Below are 21,763 nucleotides of genomic sequence, written 5' to 3' on the forward strand. Positions count from 1 at the left end.
TACTGACTAAGTGGAAAGAGAAATAGTTAAATATACAAAACAAAACTTGAAACACCTGAAGACTGATTTGCAGAAGAACGGAGCATTCACAGCTGCAACTGACATCAGTGAAAATCATTCTCTGAACAAATAAAGTGCTATAAAATGCTGAAAAAATGCAGGCCAGAGGCATTTCAAATTGGACAACCAAAATTAGTGGATATTTTTGACACTAATGTCTGTGTCTCAGCTCCCCGTCTGTAAAAAGGGAATAATACCACCCCATTGTCAGAGGGGTTTTGTGAAAATAAATTTAGGTTTGTGGAAGCACTTGGATACTATAGCAATGAATTCCAGAGAAAAATCCAGGAAGAAATTAATAATTTTGTATTCAGAGCAGGGTTTGAGTAGTGTGCAGTAAATAAGGCCTGGGGCCATACATTGAACCAAAGAGGAGAAAATGAAATATTGAATAGCTGCTCATTCTGTGAGCAATATCCATCCTGTGCACTCCATGAGGCAGGAGGTCCTGTGGAAAAATAGCATGTGATGATGTAATTAAAGGCCATATTATAATGCGTAAACACAAGGGGTCTAAACAAAGCTCTAAAATGCAATGTTTATACTAATACTTCTAAATTTCTGAGTGCTTGACTTTGTAGCCTTAATTAAAAGAATATTAATTTTTGTATGTAATGTGTCTGTCTATACACACACTGTAAATAGACAAGCAGATTGATATATTGCAAAAACAAAGATAGTGGTCAGCTGTTATCACAATACTGAGATAGGTATGGGTGCTTCACTCATGATTTTCCCATACAGAACTTTATGTATTTGAGGACCATCACAAAATTCCTAATTGAAAAATAAGTGTTACATACTACCTGCACTGTAACTATATTTCCAGCCTCCTACTTCTGCTGATTGCTTATAAACAGATCATTACCAAAATGAGAGAGGTAAAGTAGCCAATCATCCTTAACCTTTTCCTCCTTGCTTCCTTCCTTTACTCTTCAGTCATTTTACCTAAACTTGTTTACATACTATAATCCCATTACTTAAAATCACTTACAATTCTTTAGTCTTTGTTTTAAATAAAAATAGATGCACACAACTTTCATTCAGATTTTTTTAAACATAAAACAGCAATCAAATGTTAAGTTGCACATATATATCGGAAGGTAAATCATTAGTCTGCAGAGACAATGCATATAGACAATCTGAATTTACTGCAAGGCTGTTTTCTCATAACAGAAGAGCCATCTAGACTAGGAAAGACTGTTGGATTAACCACACCCACTAATGCCATGCCACAGAAACAGCTATTGGATAGAATCCTCTGCTTCTGCCATATAAATCAAGAAATGGTATCAGAGGCTCCAGGTCTGCTGCTTATGCGCCATAGTGTTGCCGGTGAACAGTTTATGGGTGAAGGTGGATTTAGTCTGTGGACCCTGGGGTATTGGTGGCAGACCTTCCTCTTTCGTCTCTCCTGGTTTTTTTTCCCTCTATTTCCTTCTTTCCCTGTCAGCAGTCCAACTCAAACTGTGGCTCAAAGAGTTAGTGGTGGGGCTAAACCCTGCAGCATGGGTACAGGCAATGTTTCACTTCAAACAGTGAGGGAAGTGCCCCTCCCACTGGACATCCTTGCAGTCCAGAGAGGATGAGCCCATCAAGAAACAAATTCATTTTTACAAAAACAAAAAAAGTAGTAATTCAAATTAACCCCTCTGATTTTTATAAACACCTGTTGGAGGAAAAACAAGGAAAACTTTAGACTTACCATTTGATGTCAAAACAGTTAAGCACCTGCTAAGAGCAACAAGAGAAGTTTCACAGAGTGACATCCACACAATGTTGAATAAGTAGGAAGAGAACATCACAATAAATGCAGCTATCACTCAAATTATTTTAAGTTCCTTTGCATAACGAAATTCTATTTGCTACAAGTTACTTCATAATATTTCACACTTTTAACTGATTGTATTTCATGCCTATGAATGATATCACTTCTGAGCAATACATCCTCCTAGTAATACGACTACTACCTGACAGGAATTTTGCTACATCCATTAACACAGTATAACAGAACTGCTGATCAAATTTTGCTAAACAACATGTCTATAACTGTATTGATAAAATTTCCATGCTAGTTATGATGAATCTCAACCACTAGTGAGTAATATCACCTAATATTCTGTGACAGGTTGGGGTCACAGAAACCCCGTTGGGACTGCCACCTGATGTACTAAGACTATCTCTGAGCTCGTTTTCCCTGGCAGCTTGAGACTTCAGTACCCTGTCTTGTTGAGCCAGACACACTAGCCTGCTGCAAACACAGACTCAGGTCTGAACCACGTCCCCCAAGCTGCAGGCTTAACTGAAAATGGCTTAAGAAGTGCTCCTATCTCTAGCACCCAGATACCCAGTTCCCAATGGGATCCAAACCCCAAATAAATCTGTTTTAGTCTGTATAAAGCTTATACACATAAACTCATAAATTGTCTGCCCTCTATAACACTGATGGAAAGATATACACAGCTGTTTGCTCCCCCAGGTATTAATACTTGCTCTGGGTTACTTAATAAGCAAAAAGTGATTTTATTTAATATAAAATTAGGATTTAAGTGGTTCCAAGTAATAACGGGCAGAACAAAGTAAATTACCAAGCAAAATAAAACAAAAACACGCAAGTCTAAGCCAAATACAGTAGGAAACTAAATGCAGGTAAATCTCACCGTCAGAGATGTTCCAATAAGCTTCTTTCACAGATTAAGAAAAGGAGTACTTGTGGCACCTTAGAGACTAACCAATTTATTTGAGCATGAGCTTTCGTGAGCTACAGCTCACTTCATCAGCTCAAATAAATTGGTTAGTCTCTAAGGTGCCACAAGTACTCCTTTTCTTTTTGCGAATACAGACTAACACGGCTGTTCCTCTGAAACCTTTCACAGATTAGACTCCTTTCTAGTCTGGGCCCAATCCGTTCCCCAGTAGAGTCCTTGTTCCAGCTCAGGTGGTAGCTAGGGGATTTCTTATGACTGGAGCCTCCTTTGTTTTGTTCCACCCCTTTATATAGCTTTGGCACAAGGCGGGAATTTTTTTTCTCTTTGGGTCCCCACCCCTCCTTCTAAATGGAAAAGCCCCAGGTTTAAGATGGATTCCAGTACCAGGTGACATGGTTACACGTCCTGTGAGACCCCAACCCTCCATTCTTCCCGACCTGACTCACAAGAAGGCTTGCAAGTAAACAGAGCCATCTACAGTCAATTGTCCTACTTGATGAGAGCCATCAAGATTTTAAACCACCATTAATGGCCCACCCTTTGCATAACTACAATAGGACCTCAGAGTTATATTTTAAATTCCTAGTTTCAGATACAAGAATGATACATTCGTACAAACAGGATGAACAAACTTGGTAGATTATAAGCTTTGTAATGATACCTTACAAGAGACCTTTGTCATGAAGCATATTCCAGTTACATTATATTCACACTCCTTAGTGCATTTTCATAAAATCATATGGAGTGTAACATCACACACTCAACCACTGACACTCAACAGCAACTATTTTCTGTAATTTGCTCACTGTTAGAGTTACACTGACTACAGAAACAAAGGCAAATAACTTCCACATAATACAATGTGTTCTTATATTTGCACTGCACATACAGAACACTCAGTTCTCTTGTGACAATGAGTCAGCAGTAGATAATGGTTATATTTAGCACAGAATCAAGTGTTTAAAAAGCATATAGAGAAAATAACTACATCTACTGGAAGTAAAGGACCTGTAAAACACCACATAAGGTGAACTGTGACTCTCTAAATCAAATTGAGAAGCACAAAAATATGCACAAAACTGTAAGGCTATATAGAAAAAAGAAAGCAATACAGAAATTGAGGTCTGGTTTTTGGTTTGTTTTTTTCCATTACAAAACCTTTAAGAAGCTTTATATGGAAGGAAATTTTGGTATACTAGTAATCTGCACAAATTCTGACCCTTTCCTACATCTTATTTTGACCTTGATGATCACATTCAATTCTGAATTCCACTAGTGTCCAGTAGTTTTGCTACTGCCAGGATTCTGTCAATTCTAAACACCAATTTTAAAGATGCTTATCAAACGTGGCCACTTGAAATTTATTTTCTATAACTGAATGTGAGACACACTGGCCTAATATATGTTCTCTCTAAGAAAGGGAAAATTGCATAAACTAATGTATATTAAACACAAAATGTTAAGACTTAAATTTGCAGAGTCAAGCATCTGTTTATTACATCTGTTACCAAATTATTCCTTTTGAGTATGTAACTCCATATTGCAAATTTTAACTTTTATACCACAAAGGAAGGACTCTACTTTTTTGGTTACTGCAATCTGTGTAACTCTTTGCCAGAGGATGTTGTGAAGGCCAAGACTATAACAGGGTTCAAAAAAGAACTAGATAAATTCATGGAGGATAGATCCATCAATGGCTATTAGCCAGGATGGGTAGGGATTGTGTCCCTAGCTTCTGTTTGCCAGAAGCTGGGAATGGGTGACAGGATATGGATCACTTGATGATTACCTATTCTGTTCATTCCCTCTGGGGCACCTGGCATTGTCAGAAGACAGGATACTGGGCTAGATGGACTTTTGATCTGACACAGTATGGCCGTTCTTATGTTCATTCTATGAACTCACTTTCAAGCTCTTAACAGAAACTTAGATATTCAGTATTAAAGGCTCACCTGGAAGCTTTTTTCTATTAGTATTTTGTACATATTCTTCTCCAGCTTTGGGCCTTTTTTTATTTTTAAACAAAGTACTGATATTTACTCTGTTCAAAGAGTAAGAGATTGGCAAGACAGGGAAAATTTAAAGAGTTCACTTTGTCACAGATTTATTGATGATGCACTATAAGTTTTATGGTTCCTACTAGACAAGCTGACTTTTGATCAACTGATTACTCCAATATTAATTTGATAAGAGTCAATTACACTGAAAAATTATGAGATCTTAAAGATGGTTTGGAGTTACGCATAGTGTGAGTAATTGATGGTACAGTTTCAAGTGAGAAAACATTTCTAGATTATGTTGTTTGTTTGTTTGTTTGATGGATATATAATGAATTAATCCATGGACTAGATCTTTCTTATTGTCAGATTACCTGTGCAGTAATAAATACTTTCAGCCATTCGCATAGAGAACTTGTCCCTAGTCAGATAGAGAAATATGAAAAGTATCAATTACATATAGATGACTTACTATTGTATAGGGAGATTATTATATTCATGTTTTTAAACATTTTGGCAACTAACTGCCCAAAATGGAGACACTGTCCTCATAGCTTGATAAAACATTTCAGAGCAGAAAAAGGAAGAGTTACATCACTATAGCTCTAATGTATAACTGTTAATACCATTACCTCTAAATTATAAGATATATGGATTTGTTAGTTTTATTTTGTTAACAGGTACCAGACTAAGACTTTAAGGCCAATTTTTCAGAGTTAGGTGCTCTATTGCACACCTAATTTATAAGTACAATTATTGCAACTGCACCCTGAAGTGACCAAAATTGACTGTGTATGTACAACCACCTGATTAAGTCTGAAAACTCTGGACCTTAAAGACTAACAATTTTTTCCTTGATGCAGTTAAAGAATGGAAAAGAGAACTGGAATACCAAAGAGTGACCAAACAAATAGCATCTTTAATTGACCGTATTTGTCCAGTGTATATTTGAGTCATATTCACTTACTTTAGTGACAAAAACCAGGTAAATACCATTAATACTTCAGACCCAATAAAGCAATGGGAGAGGGAGTGGAATCTGTTCAGACTCCCAGATTCACAAAACAAAACACAAAAAAAGGCAGTTAAATTCTGATAACACTGGTGAAGATGCAAGAGACAAAAGCCCATCTGACTTTCACAACTCTGGCAGACTGTGTCGTGCTAGGAACTACAAGAGTCATATTGACTTGTAAATTGAACAATTTTACTATGGATGACAGAATGAACATGTCAATGTCAATTTCAACCACAATGTCAATTTTCTGAGTACAACTCCTAGCTTTCAAAACTAAATGCTGCAGTTTTATAGCCTAAAATATAGGCCAAATCTGAGAGCTTCCTCCATTGCCTGGTTAGAATTCTAGGGGACTGTCTACATGGTGGGGTAATGCATGCTACAGGGATCTGATTTCTGAAGCAGACTAATCTGTTGCACTTTAATTGGTCTGTGTGGGTCCTGTGGGTGTGCACTAAAAGTCTGAAACAGTACTACATTTAAGCATATTAGGGAACTTTAGACAACAACAGGTTCTATACAGACTAATTAATGTGCAACACGTTGGTGTGCTTTAGAAATCACACCCCTGTCGTTGGCATTACCCCACTGTAGAAGTGCCCTTGGAAGCAGGATGACAGACACATCCTTTGTGCAGCTTGTACAAATAACGTACTTATTTCTAGCTAGCATAACCATCATTTTTATACAAGGGATGTAATTACTAGAAAAAGAACTTTTTAGCACCAGAGAGCTAAACAACAACATTCATAGCTTCATGTAAAGTGCCATAGAATAATAATTACAATGGACAGGTAGCTGGAGTAAAATATAATTAATGGCAAGAATCATCTGTTTAAAAAAACCATGGTGTTTTCTTTTTTTATAGTTCCAAGATGTCACAAGAGCACTGCTGATTTGTTAGTATTAAAAGCCTTCTTCCATCTCAAATCTTTGATTTTATTAAACCAAAGATTTGAGATGAAAGAAGACTTAAAATATACATACACACATTTTATATCTATGTGCTGTTATGGTTTCTATCCTATTTAGCAGCTACTAGATATGATGGTACTACATTTGACATGAGGCAAGAGGATTTTTTTCAGTTAAAGTCTAATATCCATGGAATGGGACAATATGCTAACAAAGGCTCTTCTATCTTCCTGACTTTGAATGATAATACCCATCAATAATCAACTGCCTCAAATTCTCAGTTTAAGCAGATCAGTTAAATGTATAATAGGACTGATATTTTGGGCATGGCACTGGCAAATATTTCTCAGCTTGGTGTGGTTCTTTTCAATAAGCATCAGAAAAATTATACAACTTAAGTTATATATATGCCCCAAACAAAGCAAAGTGGGCAATAATTTTTGCACTTTTCTAAACTTTGATTTCATCTCTCTAAACCGTCTCCTTATAAGAGATTGCCTTCATTACACACATTTCTTCTCACTTCTATTGTAGATTTCTGTCAGAAATATGGAATCATGAAATATGGTTTATGCAAAAGGAATTCTTATTTCAAACTTGTAGCGCAAATTGTATGTCTGGTTTTTGGGTGTTTATCCCAGTCTTGAACCTTGGCCACTTGAGAAGTATGCTAACCTTTTTTCTCTCTCTCTTTTTTTTTTCTTCTCCATACAGGCTTCCAGTGATTGCCAGCTCCTGTTTGGTGTGAAATGCAAGAACACTTTGTTGGCAAGTGAAACTCACCAACGAACAGCAAGGTGCCTGACAGTGGGTATGAACATTGGACATTGTTTTCATCTAAAATATTAATGATTTTCTGGTTGTTTTTTCCTCTGAACAGTTTTCTATTTTATAGGGTAGAAAATAAAAAAAAATTCTGACACTTAGTGAAATGAATGAAAAAAATTGGCTGTCAGATATTATCTCTTCAGCTCAAGTGCTCTGCTATGGATAAAAATAACTGAACTCTTAACAGCATTTAATTTAGAGCTGGTTGTTAAGACTATGTCAGGAAAAATATGCAAAGCACTGCTTAGCAGACTTTTATCATCTATGAAAATCCTTCTGTATATGATGACGGGAAAGTAAGAATGGGCCTGGCATGAAAAAGTTGGAGAGTATTCTGGAATATATTTTAATTTGAAATTTAATGTGAAAACTTTGACAAGTCTGTATTGCTTACATAGAAAACCCCAAAACAGATTAGAAGTGTTCAACATATTGCTGAAAGGGCTTAGCATACTTATTTTCTCATTCTTCCCAAAAATCAGTCTAAACTCTTCACTATGTAAAAAGGACTTTGAATGACTCAAAAACAGAATAATTCTTGAGCAAAGTTTATCACAGGGACTACGACTGAGCTAGTGTCTGCTAATATGATCTGTGTTTTAGAAAGATATCTGATTTATAATGAAAATGGAAAGAATGACTCCTGCCCCAAAATAGGCCATTATACTCTTTTGTTGAAAGCCAGACGTGTTGCTGACATTTTAATACTGCTTAACTCATTATTAAAAAAGAGTGCTGTCTTTTTCTACCACAACAATTACACCTGAGGTCATAATCCATCTTGAGTATTCACACTTCAAAAAATAGTATACAAGTCATTTAATGAGAAAATAAATGAAAACAGAGTCAATTAAGCCAAACTCAATTAATAGGGTGTTTCTGAAATTCACAAGAAGTGTTCTGATGATATCTCAAGATCTTTGTCTGCTTCAAAGGGAAAAAATATGGAGAGAGAGTGGCAAATGGATTTATTCAAGATTACTCAAAATTATGAGATTTTAAAAGTACAAGTTTTGGGTTATACCTTATAATTACTCAAAGTTCTGTGCAATTACTCTTTGCTATGCCTTGGAAGTATTTAACTCTCACTGTTGAGAACCGGTATTACAGTGCATATGAAATACTAATTAGACTGGAAGTTCTGACCTTATGAAGGCAGGACCAGTAACTGGACTGACCAACATAATTAAGTTCCTGTTGCAGCAAGGCCCAATTGGAAGTACGGGTGCTGCGGAGAGAGCAAAGCTCTTGAAGCAACACCTCCATTCAACTGTCCCGATATCAGGGTTAAAGCAGGGGAAAGGGATTTCTTTTGTTCTAGAAAATTCCAAATTTAAGCCATCCCTACATCTTTAACTCACCCTATTGTTAACAAAAAAAACCCCACCCTGCATATCAGTATTACACCTTGTGGATATTATCTCTGGTGTTCTGTACACAGCACTCTTGTCCATTTGCCTCTTGCGTTCCTTTAAAATAAAACGTCTGGATTTTGGCTGGGCAGAAGTCAACAAATGAAATAACCATTTGAGTAGCTGTCATATTACCATAAGCCACACTAATTTTCTACAGGCCCAGTGTGTGCCTTGCACCCAGAACTTGTCCCACTGATTTTCAGTATAAGGTTTCTTGTCAAATTCACTCCAGTTTTTGTTCTATTTTCATCTTATTGTTATTAGCCACACTTCTGTCAGTTGAGCAGGTTATTCTGAAGCCCTTACACATGCATGAAGATAATAAAAAACAAGCAACTTTACGTGGCACAAAAAATTACAATTCTAGAAGAGTACACGGTAAGCTTCAGAAAATTAATAAGCTCTACAACCCCACCTACTGGCTCATTTAAAGTTCTTACAGAAAAACACATCCATTACAAATGTTGACAGCAATTCAAGATTTATAGATAGTTATCATTCACTGTGTACCCAGTTCCAAATTGAATTGTCACAAAGAATAAAAATATACCTATAGATTAATAAATTTCCCTGCCATTTCCACTGTCATCTGCTTATACGTGTCAGAAACGGGAAAGTGATCTGAATCAGGTGTTTGTCTAATTTTAAAGAAAAACCAATTAAGAGTCAGATTTGGCACTCTTTTATATGTGTAGTACTGTAAAAGATAAAGAGTACCTCAATGTACCTTCAAGCAACATTCATATTTCTACATTCTGTGACTTCAAGTAACCCAAAATCTGTTTACTCACATTTTTATATATTGATAAGTGGTCAAAAATTAATAAAAATATAAATCACAGTATGCAAAAAGAATGTTCCCAACATTTATCATTTTTGATTTATAAAATATGCCGAGCCGAAGCTCTAAAGTTTAGGTGAATTTACAGTATAAACACCAAATTCAAAACTTATAAAATTAACCAATGACTTTAATTCCTCTCCAACTCTCCTTACTAGATGGACCAAAATTTCCAACTTCTTCTCTTTACAATGTCTTCAATAGCCTAAGACCAAATTTTTCATATTTAGATGCCTAACGTTAAGTTCTTACATCCATCTTCGAACAGCTAAGTAAGTGGCTTGTTTTTCGTAAGTTGCAAGCTCTTTTAGCTCCTATTGACCTTCAGGTTATGACTTACAGGTTATGACTCCCTAGAAAACAGACAGACCTTGTAGCATAAGTGAAAGGTCAGACTCCAGCTTGTTCAGACCCAGAGTGGAGGTTACATGGGATGTGGACAAGTGTCCTAGATTTGAATGCCCCAAATACAAAACCAAATGTGTGGCAACATAAAATAAAATAAATTTACTATCAAAATAAACAGGGGTTACTTTGATAATTGTATCCATTTCTGTACTGAATTTATTAAAAGCTTTTTAAAAACTGTAAATTGAACATGCACAATTTCTAGTCTATTGCACCAAACAGCTACAGAATCCAGAGAGATGGCCATAACGGTTAGGTCCAGTTTGCCACAGAGCACACAGACCCGTTATTTGCTGACTAGATACAAGCCCTAAATATCATTATTTAAGAGGAACTACATAAAAACAGTTTATGGTATTTTTGCTCTAGCAAAAGAACAACTAACAATGCTGGGCCGTATTCTGCCATTTATCTGTACATAAAACTTCCCTTGACATCAACAGAAGTTTCAAACACAGGTCAATGACAACGTATGACCCTTTCTAATTACATAATACTTTATACTGTAATCTAATTATGCCATATAGATTCAGTTTATAGCTCAGCATATTGTGCAACTTCTCCGTAAAATACAGTTTGCAAGTGTGGTAAATTGCATGGCACAAATATTCTTCTAAAAAGCTTCATATTATTTTAAAAGTGGAGGCAACATTTGTTTACTAAATCATATTTATCTGTTTTGGTTTATGTGGACACTAGAAAATACCTGCATACTAATCTTTTCCTCAACAGATTTACATGACTGTTTAAAAAGGCAAAAATTTAGAGTTTGAAAAATCGCCTAAACCCTACTGAAGTTTCCATTGCACTAAAAATGACTTTTTGCAAATGACGCACACCTTTCCTAATAAAATCAGAAGGCCTAAATTTTCAGAAGGTGCTAATGACTTTGCCCAACTTGAAATCTGATTTTCACAAATGCTGAGCACATGCTTTCTGAAAATGAGCCCCCTTTCAAAGGTGTGTCAAGTCGGACACACTTAAACTGAAGCACCCAAAATTACGAGTCACTTTCCAGAATTTAAGCCAGGATTTTCAAAGTTATTTGGCTCTAAAGAGGTTTCTGTACTCCCAAAAAGAATTTTTGAACTCAAATTATGGCTTTTCTTACAACACTTCCAACCCCTCTCTGCCTGATCAAACTAATAATTTGCACTCAAAACTGCTTTTGAATTCAGTTTAAATTCTGCACATAAAACAACTGCAGGATTAAGCCCATACTCTCCTACTGCAGCATGCCAAAACTGACACCATTAATATTACTGACAAATATGCTTTAAAAGCAAGTGAACCAAATGAAGAAATCTGAGTTCTGTGTGAGACAGAATGTCAGCCTTACTCCATATATTGCTTATCTGGGTATTCGTCTGGGAAAGAAAAGATGTTCTTTAAAGAACGAAAACTAAGTTCTTTCTGGAAAGTAAATTTTTGGAGCTTGTTCATGATTATGCTGAGGTAATCCGGGTGAAGATCCCTGTAAACCCAGAGCTCCTATGTCCCTATCTTGCTGTAGCTCACTGTGAGAACCATTGTTAAAATTACTGGCAATTTGAGCTTGGCGAAGTTGCAGAATCAAGGCTATAACAGAATTTTCCCACAGAGCTCTAACTGTGGGGAGGGTAGAATATTGGCAAAGCTCCCTCTCTTCCCCCAACTTTCTGCTATGCCTCAATTGTGGAAATTTGATACAATGTTGCTATTTTCACATAAAATTACCCTGTAAACTCTTCAATCAGGAACTATGTTTTGCTCTGTAAAGCAGCTATCTCATTTTTGGTTGCTGTTTAAACAAAGTTATAACAGAACAGACAAAGTTTATCATCTAACAAAGTTTAAAAAATTAATCATCACACTTAATTATGCAAGGCAAAAATCTGTATCTGAACTGTATTTTTTCATACAGGAAACGATGACTGAGAATACAATCGTGAAGTGAAATAGGCACAAGAACCTTCCCTTATTTACAAGGCCACTTTTTTCTCTGCCCTATAAGGCAACTATTGACACGTGCACTTAGCACAATTCTGCCCCTTTTTTATTAGGAGACCGCCACTGCTAAGCAATTTTTTTTTTTAAGTCTCTTCAGTGGTTCCTTAAGACAGGATTCACTGAGCATCATTACAAATGCTCTACACATAGAACGTTACCCCATATAACATGCCGTGTTTAGCAATGCTTCATGGCTATCAATATCTAACTTAATTCAGTTTTAAGCTGATGTTAAGCACAAGGACAGTGGTTAGCATGTAAATAAGCAAAAAATCTAGAGTAACCTACGGAACAGCTTTAGAGTATTTGAGATTAATTTCAGTAGCCACTATTGAGGATGCTAGACTCAAGGGTTTTACATGATATTTTTGTTTCTCAATAACCGCCATTAGAGGACTCACAGGGGGAGTTCCCTTCTATCCAAGACTGCAAATCATACATCTTCTAAGTATTTAATTTAAAATGGCATTTTGCTGGCAAAGATGTGATTATAGAATCATAGAACTGGAAGGGACCTCAAGAGATCATCTAGTCCAGTCCCCTGCACTCAAGGCAGGACTAAGTATTATCTAGTTCTAGACCAAACCTGACAGATGTTTGTCCAACCTGCTCTTAAAAATCCCCAATGATGGAGATTCCACAACCTCCCTAGGCAATTTATTCCAGTGCTTAATCACTCTTGACAGTTAGGAAGTTTTTCCTAATGTCCAACCTACACCACACTTGCTGCAATTTAAGCGCATTGCTTCTTGTCCTATCCTCAGAGGTTAAGAAGAACAATTTTTCTCCCTCCTCCTTGAAACAACCTTTTATGTGCTTGAAAATTGTTATCATGTCCCCTCTTCACGTCTTCTTGTCTCCGGACTAAACAAACCCAATTTTTTCAATCTTCCCTCATAAGTCAGGTTTTCTAAACCTTTAATCATTTTTGTTGCTCTTCTCTGGACTTTCTCCGATTTGTCCACATCTTTCCTGAAATGTGGCGCCCAGAAATGGACACAATACTCCCGTTGAGGCCTAATCAGCACAGAGTAGAGCAGAAGAATTACTTCTCGTGTCTTGCTTACAATACTCCTGCTAATACATCCCAGAATGATGTTTGCTTTTTTTGCAACTGCGTTACACTGTGAACTCATATTTAGCTTGTGATCCACTCTGACCCCCAGATCCCTTTCCGTAGTACTCCTTCCTAGGAAGTCATTTCCCATTTTGTATGTGTGCCACTGATTGTTCCTTCCTAAGTGGAGTACTTTGCATTTGTCCTTATTGAATTGCATAATATTTACTTCGGACCACTTCTCCAGTTTGTCCAGATCATTTTGAATTTTAATCCTATCCTCCAAAGCACTTGCAACCCCTCCCAGCTTGGTATCATCTGCAAACTTCATAAGTGTACTCTCTATGCCGTTATCTAAATCATTGATGAAGATATTGAACAAAACCGGACCCAGAACAAATCCCTGCGGGGCCCCACTCGTTATGCCCTTCCAGCATGACTGTGAACCACTGATAACTACTCTCTGGGAACGATTTTCCAACCAGTTATGCACCCACCTTATAGTAGCTCCATCTAGGTTGTATTTACCTAGTTTGTTTATGAGAAGGTCATGCGAGACAGTATCAAAAGCCTTACTAAGGTCAAGATATAAACACACATTGCTACTTTTTTTGGACATTCTAGCTATATGAAATTTAAGAAAGGTAGCCTGATCACAACTGTTTACTCAGTATCTATGCAAAAAGACATATTAGGCTAACATTCCAAAAACTTCTTATTTAAACCTGTCCATAACATCCTGTATACCTTAACTCTAATAAATAAAATTAGAGTTAGCAATCAGTAGCGTGTGGGTAAAAGGTTCAAGCTGTGGTCTCATGCTGCTACACTTAAGTTGAAATGTATTATTAACACGGTCTGTTTTCATTCCTTTTTCTACCTAACCATATTTTATCTTGACAGATGCTTGCCTCTTCCCTGATCTGTTATTGGTCTGGCAAATGTTGTCAACAGCAACTATAAATACAGAAGGTTTTAAAAACATCAAAAAACCATCCGCAGGACTGATTCGATAAGGAGGGAAAAGAAGATTCAATCATCTAATGTTCCATGATGTACTTTAGAGACTTGAAACACTTAAACATCAGCTTCTTGGAATTAGCAACAATCTGTGATAAATGTTTTGGTAAGGATTAAGTACTGTGATACAGCATGGCCAGAGGGCAGCAGGAGAGTGTTAGAAGGAAGCCTTATTCCCTGTAGAGAGAAGAAAGTTTGCTACAGATTAATTAAAGCACCAGAAGCCAGTCACCCGATAAAACCCCCCTGCTCCATTCAGACAGGGGAAGGAGTTGAAGCAGAGAGCAGTTTGGAGGATTGCTGTGGTGGGCTAAGAAGACCAAGACCCTAGGTAAAGGGACACCTGGTTTGTGCGGAGGGAGGACAGGAAACCGCACAAGCTGAAGGGCAGGAGAGAGAAGTAGACCAGGGGAAGGAACTGCTAGTTCAAGCGGTTTACCGCTATCCCTAGGGCCCATGGGCTGGGATCTGGAGTAGAGGGCGGGCCCGGGTCCCTCCCTCTCCACTCCCCTCCTCTAGGACACTAGTTGGGCAGTTAATACCCCAGTTCAGGGGCGAGAAACAGTGCCCTGAACCCTCCCCAAAAAGAGAGTGAGACCCATCAAAGAAATGCCAGCAACTTGCCACAGTACCTAGTTAAATAAATTATTGTATCGTAGCCTTCATCTAAATTCTGTTTTTTGTTAAGCACTGTGAGAGAGTACAAGCATTAAAAAGTTACAGTAATTGTACAGGCCATTTACAAATGCAATAACTTATCTTAAGCAAAATCATAGCATTCATTAAACTTGTAAAAATCTGCAAACATTTTTATTCATTACCGCTCGGGTAAGCTTTCAAAGGGAGCAGGAGCTCCAACAGTGACACAAACTTCCTTAAATTCAAAGTATCTTTGTGGCAAGAACTAAATGATACTGAAATGAGGAAGATACCATTTAAAATGAATAAACGGGACTACTAATTAGTTAATAGCCAGATTGGTCTTGGTCTGTAGGGCTATTTTAAGATCTTGTATTAACCCTGGAGCTCTGCTTCCCTGCAGCATCTGACAGGTTTCCTGTGCACATTATACATGCTGGAATATAGAATACACTAGATCCTGTCAGTAAAAAAAATTCCATTCAACCCACATGACTACATCTTAAAAGTATGTGGCGCTGATTCTAGGCAATGTTTAATATTTTAAACATCCCTACAAGTTTTCAACTCATATTTTAAAAGTTTCATTGAACAGGTGTCCTTGCACCCCAACCACTCAATGTGAAAAGTAAAGGAAAGGCAAACTCTGATAGCTACCAAACAGCAGATGTAATATACTGTATTGCAGCGGTTCTCAACCAGGGGCCGCAAGCAGGTCTCAGGGGCTCCGCCAAGCATGGCCCACGTTAGACTCACTAGAGCCCAGAGCAGAAAGTCGAAGCCCCACCACACGGAACTGCAACCCAGGGCTAACACCAACGCCTGAACAACTTCGCTTTATGGTGCCCTCTGTGGTGTGGGCCCCAGAAAATTACCCTGCTTGCTACCCCCTAATGCTGACTCTGGCTTTTATATGCAGAAAACAGTTGTTGTATCACAGCTGAGCCATGGAGTTTTTAATAGCATGTTGTGGGAGCCTCAGAAAGAAAAAGTTTGAGAACCCCTGCTATACTGAACAAACTTTTGCACAAGCAATCTCCCCATAAAAGTAACCTCACTACATCAATCGGCCTGCTTACTGTAGGTCAGGCTTGACATGAGTAATTGGACACGGGTGAGGCTTCATTTCTGGGAGACAGGATTAGTACATCATACACAGTAAAACCAGTGGTACGTAATATGGAGCCAAACAGCTTGCTCTTTTTTATCGCCATAGAAATACTGTTGCAAGACAATGGAAGGTCTGGAAAGCCCCAGACTTGTACTGCTGTTTGACCTGGGAGATCCTTACATATGCATGTGTAATGTCTTCCAGGCAGAGTTGCCAGCATGTGGGTTCACTGTGGGAGAACAGACTCCAAATTGCACAGTACAGCTGAGATGCTGGAACATTGGTAAAGTAAAAACTGGTTGTGCTGGTAATAAGAATTGTGTGGTGGCTAAAAAGCACCACTTCTGGTAAGGACCTAGGGAGTATTATTTTAATTGGCCTATGTTCTCTTTCACACCTAAATTTCCCATGCTAGCTAGTGAGAGAGAGAGAGAGAGAATGAATCAGTTTTTTATAATATAGTAAAAGCAAAATTACCAAAAAAAAAAAAAAATGCTTTAAAGGCACAGCAAGCAAATAATGTAAAATTACATCCCAGTGGGATATACCAAACAAAGTGAGCTTGCACCTCCTAGTTCGTATTTTAAGCCTAATATTAATGATGATTCAAATAATTACAACTATTGCGGTCTTGGAAATGTACTGCTGGATAGTAAATTTAAAACAGAAACCACAAAAAACCCTCAAAATAAAATACAAATAAAACAAACGCTAATATATTAAAAAAACCAAAACCAAAAGCAGTGGAATGGAGGCCTGGTTTGAGATGAGTAACTGGACCTGGGTGAGGCCTCATGTCTTGGGAGACAGAATTAAGGTGCTAAATGAATCAGCAGGCTGGAAACAGAATGTCTGTACTAACTAAGATAAGGGAGAACACCCAGAGAAACATTTACAATGAACAACATAACAATGGATAAGATAGTCCTGGAATGTAAGATGAGGTAAAGGGTAAGTTGTACATGGACAGTGTGGGCTGTACAGGGATTGGTTCCTACAAAGTGACCAAGCCAATCCCAAAACATATGATGCAATGTATAGTAAATGCAGTGTAATGTGTAAAGGTATATAAAGTAAGAGGTTTACTGTGTAACTCTGGATGTGTTGTACACCCTACACGCACCTCCTATGCCTCAGTTTGATCAACTCAACATAGCTTTATTGTATGCCAAATAAAGGAACCTGAGTGATGAGACTGGAGTTGAACAGAGTTCTTGGGGACCCAAGTGGAAGAGGTCTGGGGGGAACCCCAACACTTGTCTAAGTGTCTGCAAGATATGGTCCTATTTCTTTTTCTTTTAATATGCTACTTTATACTGCCAATGAAGGGGTGACATCAGACTATACCATATTAATTGGGTAGGCTATATTTTTCCTGGAGGAGAGGAGGAAGAGAAGACATACACGTTTTTAAACTCCATCAAGTTTTTATCTTTGCTATGTATAATTTCTAGCCACACAAAATACTATTTGAATGTTACCATTTTTACAGGTATTTTCAATATTTTAATATGAAATTCTCAAGTGTAACATTTGCTTGATAAATATTGACACTGTTTCTTTCCATCCCCTCCACTTTAAACAAGAGTATGAGTAGATTGATAATGCAAGGCAGAAGGTTTGATTAGCTGAAAGGAAAGTTGGCATGTTTGAGGAAACCACTCAATTTCTTATTCTTTGCAAAGTTCCTCCCTATTGTAAGATATAGGCAGGACACTTCGGAATGAACCTAGAATGCACCAAAACTAGATTTCCTTCAGTGTTTCTACCTTAACCTATATGAAAAAATTGATTCTAAATATCACTGTACTTCAGTAGAAAGAAATACTTACCATACTTTATGAGTAATCACCTGAACTCGCTGAAGATTTTACAATCCAAACAGACAAGACAAAAGATGTAGGAAGAAGTTGGGAAAGGGGTGCAACATACAAGCAAAGTGATCAAGGCAATGGCTGACCAATCATCTTTAACTCACTTTATTCTGTCTAGTCTACTTCGATCATCAGCTTGTCAGAACTGAGCACAAAAAAGGCCCTAATCCAGATTCAGGACTTTGGGTTCCACCAGTATCTGAGTATTAAACAATAGTTGGTGTGTTGGAGAACAGCTGATAGTCAAATGAAACAGGCAATATGGTGATCTGAACATAAATCTTGAGCACTTTACTTGCTTTGCATTGCTCCAGGCTCTGTTATAAGGAGAGGGGTTTGACACCATGAGTCTTTTAGTTGTTTATATTATTAATACCAGAAAGCACCAACCACATTGTTAGACACACCAGCTAAACTGAAAGATTTATCATTTTGCAGGACAGGAAAAAATGCAAGAATTTAAACTGCTCTGTAAAGGGGTAAACCTCTGTTTTAGCACAATTTTTTTTAAAAGTACTTTAAACCTCCCTGTAACAGTTTGCTGAATTTGGCCTAATGTTTGGCAAATATCACGTTAATTGTCACATTTTGAATTTAATATCTAAAAATAGGGGATAGGATGAGAGTGGATGGGTTAACAAAAACAGGGGAATAAGAAAAAGTAGAAAGGGACACAAGATATCTAAAGGGTGGGAGGGTTAATCTGTCCCTTTAGAGGTAGTAGCGGTTAGGGGACAGCACACCATGGCATGGCCCCTTAGGAGTTTGGGAGGTCTGATGTATACAAAGACCAAAAGAAATACGAAATACTGGTAGATAGGAAGTAGCCCCAAGAAAATGTAGTGCTTGAGTGGGGAAAACCTGTTACTGTTTCCTTAAGGACCTGGGACTAGGAGCCTTGCAGAGCGGGGAGGGCAAGGCTCCCCTCTTGCCCAGCCAATTGGGATGAACTTCAGGAAGGAAGCCCAGCATATATGCTGCCTCCTGCCTCATAGCAGAGGAGACACTAACAGGAGAAGTCTGGCTTGCTGAGCTCTCCAAGTTGGAGGACTAATTGGGGAAAAAAGGGGCCAGCTGAAGGAAAAGCTAGCTAAGGCCCTACAGTTGGCCTAAATCACAATCACAGATCTAATGAGGAGAGCTGTGAAAAATCCTGTCTTAAGGAAGGCATTACTGACTACCTGAACCATAATCCCAGCTCCAAGATGAGGGCGGTTATGGGGACTCCTGCCTTAAGGAGGAAGACCAGAGAGATTGCTTGAAATATAACCCCAAATCTAGGAAGAGACTGGCAGGGAACTCCTGTCTTAAGGAAAGAGAGACTGCCTCCAGTATAACCCAAGAAGACTAAGAAGGACCTTGAGAACGCACTCAGTAGCTGTCTGGGAAGAAGCCACACAAGGAGAAAACTCCAGAATGGGACTAGCGGAGTCCATGTTCCTGTGAGGGATGCTGACAAACAGGGAAAAGGTAGGAGCAGCCTAGGGAAACAACAAGGGATTAGAAGGTGTGGTTGTTAGTTGCCCAACACAGGGCCCCTGGGCTGGAACCCAAAGGAGAGGATATGGCTAGTTTCCCTTATCTGCACAGTAGAAGGCTACAAGCCTCAAACCCTAGAATCAGATAGATGAGTCCAAAACGGGGGCCAAAGGCCCGGTATAAAAATTACTAGACTTTGTCTGTACTTTTTCTTCCCCCCTGGATGGGGAATAAACTGAGAAGTGACCTGACGGCAGGGTGTGCCCTGTTACAGGTGGGAAGGAAAGGAGCCTGGAGGGCAGGGAGAGCAAGGCTGGTAACAGAAACAGTAAATGAAAGGGGTGAAAAGAGCTCAGGACAACTGTATAACCACAACATGAGCTTATCTCCCTCAACGAGATACCATGTATTTGTGTTTAGTTAGATGTGAGGGTTTGTAAATGGAAAGTTTCCCTTTTTTTAGTTTAACTTAACTCTGGAAAAACTACCTACATACTGGTAGGCACTGGTATAGTAAGCTATGTATATTAGAAGGGATGAAAAGAAGAAGGTAGATAAAACTAGTCAAGCAAGGAACAAACAAAAAAAACTTGCTTTCATCCAGGGACTCTATTAGCCCTATCATCTGCCAAGCAACAAATGCTATCCTCTTTCGGCTGCTAGCAGATTTTTATATATATATGCAAAACTAAGAAATTGATAGTCAATTCAGTCAGTTACTGCCTTCCCACGGCTTATTTCCACAGCTTGCTGTAGTCAGACACGACTTTTACTGTTGGTACTACTTCTGTCAGTGTTGCTGTTCACTCAAACACCACCAGTAAAATTGTTTAAGGCAATGCTATCTCCACGGATAGTTTTAAGATGCTTTATCACTGGGTTGAAAACAAAGATCTTCCAGTGATCACACAGATATTCTTACCTAAAAATGAAAACTCAGCCCATACAGACACACTCCACTACCAAACAAATCACTCAAAGACCCAGGTCTAACCATTTCCAAATTTTATACCACAAACATACAAACTTTATTTTCTATCATGTGATGTGCTCTGCTAGGATTTGAATTATCAGTGAAATCTAAAAAGCCAAATTTAAAGAGAAATGACCACAATATATCTTTCTTAGAGTACTCTGTTCACGGTATTGCATATAATATGGTATCATTAAGAAACAAAATGGGACTAACGTGTGCAGCTAATCAGTAGCTAATCAGTTATAACTAATATTTATATTTCAGACTTCTAACCTTTAAGAAAGTAAGTTAACTATGGTTAGTGTCAAATAACAACAAACTGACCAGAGCTGGAAGAAATTTCTGCAGATTCTGCATGCTAGTGTCCGCACTCTTTCACGGTTCTTATACCAAAATTTCAGCCTCCTTAATAAACTGCAAGGTCCTCTGCTGCCTTCAAAGCTACTACCAAATCCTCAGAGAAAAGCACAGGTTTATCGTTAACAGTAACAGAATCATTAAATATAGCAGTCTGCTCTGCTGTGGCAGAACTCTCTTATATATGATGATATCTCCTTCCCTCTGATTACACTTACCAAATGTGAATGCTATAAAGAGGATAAGGCAAACACACCTTCAAAGAATTTGCAGTGAATATTTGGCCCATGAAGTTATTCTGAGTCACTGATGCATACAATTTCCCTTTAGCCCATTCACTTTGCCTAGTTAGAAGTATTTTTCCCTCCTGTTCCATGTGAAAGAGCAGCTCATTAACAATATGTGCATATAATTCCAATCAGAAAATAAATGTCAACTAGTCTTAACCATATAACTTTTAGAACATACAACTTATTGCTTAGTTTTAGCAAAACAGTAAAACCATCTCTTAAATTCATTTTGGGGCTGCAATGTATCAAGAACTAGATTCTTGGAGTTGTCATGAGCATGCCATAGGTTTGGATGGTATTTTACAGATGAAAAGCAAGTTCCAGAGTTAATGTTCATTATATATGGATTCACATCAGTTTTTTCTATTTTCTGCAATGGTCACTTGAGAGACAGGAACAAAAAGCTGCATTACCTCTTCAGTATATTAATGGGTTATGTCAAAGAGAGACGTTACATTTGAAAATTAACTACTTTCTAAATGATTTGGGCCAAGCATCACCCAATAATATCTGAAAATGACTTATGTTAAATGACTGTTATACTGTAACTCCTCACTTAACATCGTCCCGGTTAATGTTGTTTCGTTGTTATGTCGCTGATCAGTTAGGGAACATGCTCATTTAAAGTTGCACAATCCTCCCTTATAACGTTGTTTGGCAGCCACCTGCTTTGTCCACTGCTTGCAGGAAGAGTAGCCCATTGGAGCTAGCTGCTGGGGCTTGGAACCAGGGTGGACTGGTAGCCCCCCTAAGTTCCCTGTGTGGCAGCCACCCAGCAGGC

At 38.0% G+C, this 21,763-nt stretch overlaps 1 protein-coding gene across 1 annotated transcript in view; it reads right to left on the reverse strand.

The window, feature by feature from the left end:
• The window catches only part of HIBCH (3-hydroxyisobutyryl-CoA hydrolase), an 86,228-nt gene that overhangs the window by 48,865 nt on the left and 15,600 nt on the right, over positions 1 to 21,763 (reverse strand). The window lies entirely within an intron of this gene.

Source organism: Caretta caretta, chromosome 11 (assembly GCF_965140235.1).
Source record: "Caretta caretta isolate rCarCar2 chromosome 11, rCarCar1.hap1, whole genome shotgun sequence".
In the NCBI taxonomy this organism is placed as follows: Eukaryota; Metazoa; Chordata; order Testudines; family Cheloniidae; genus Caretta; species Caretta caretta.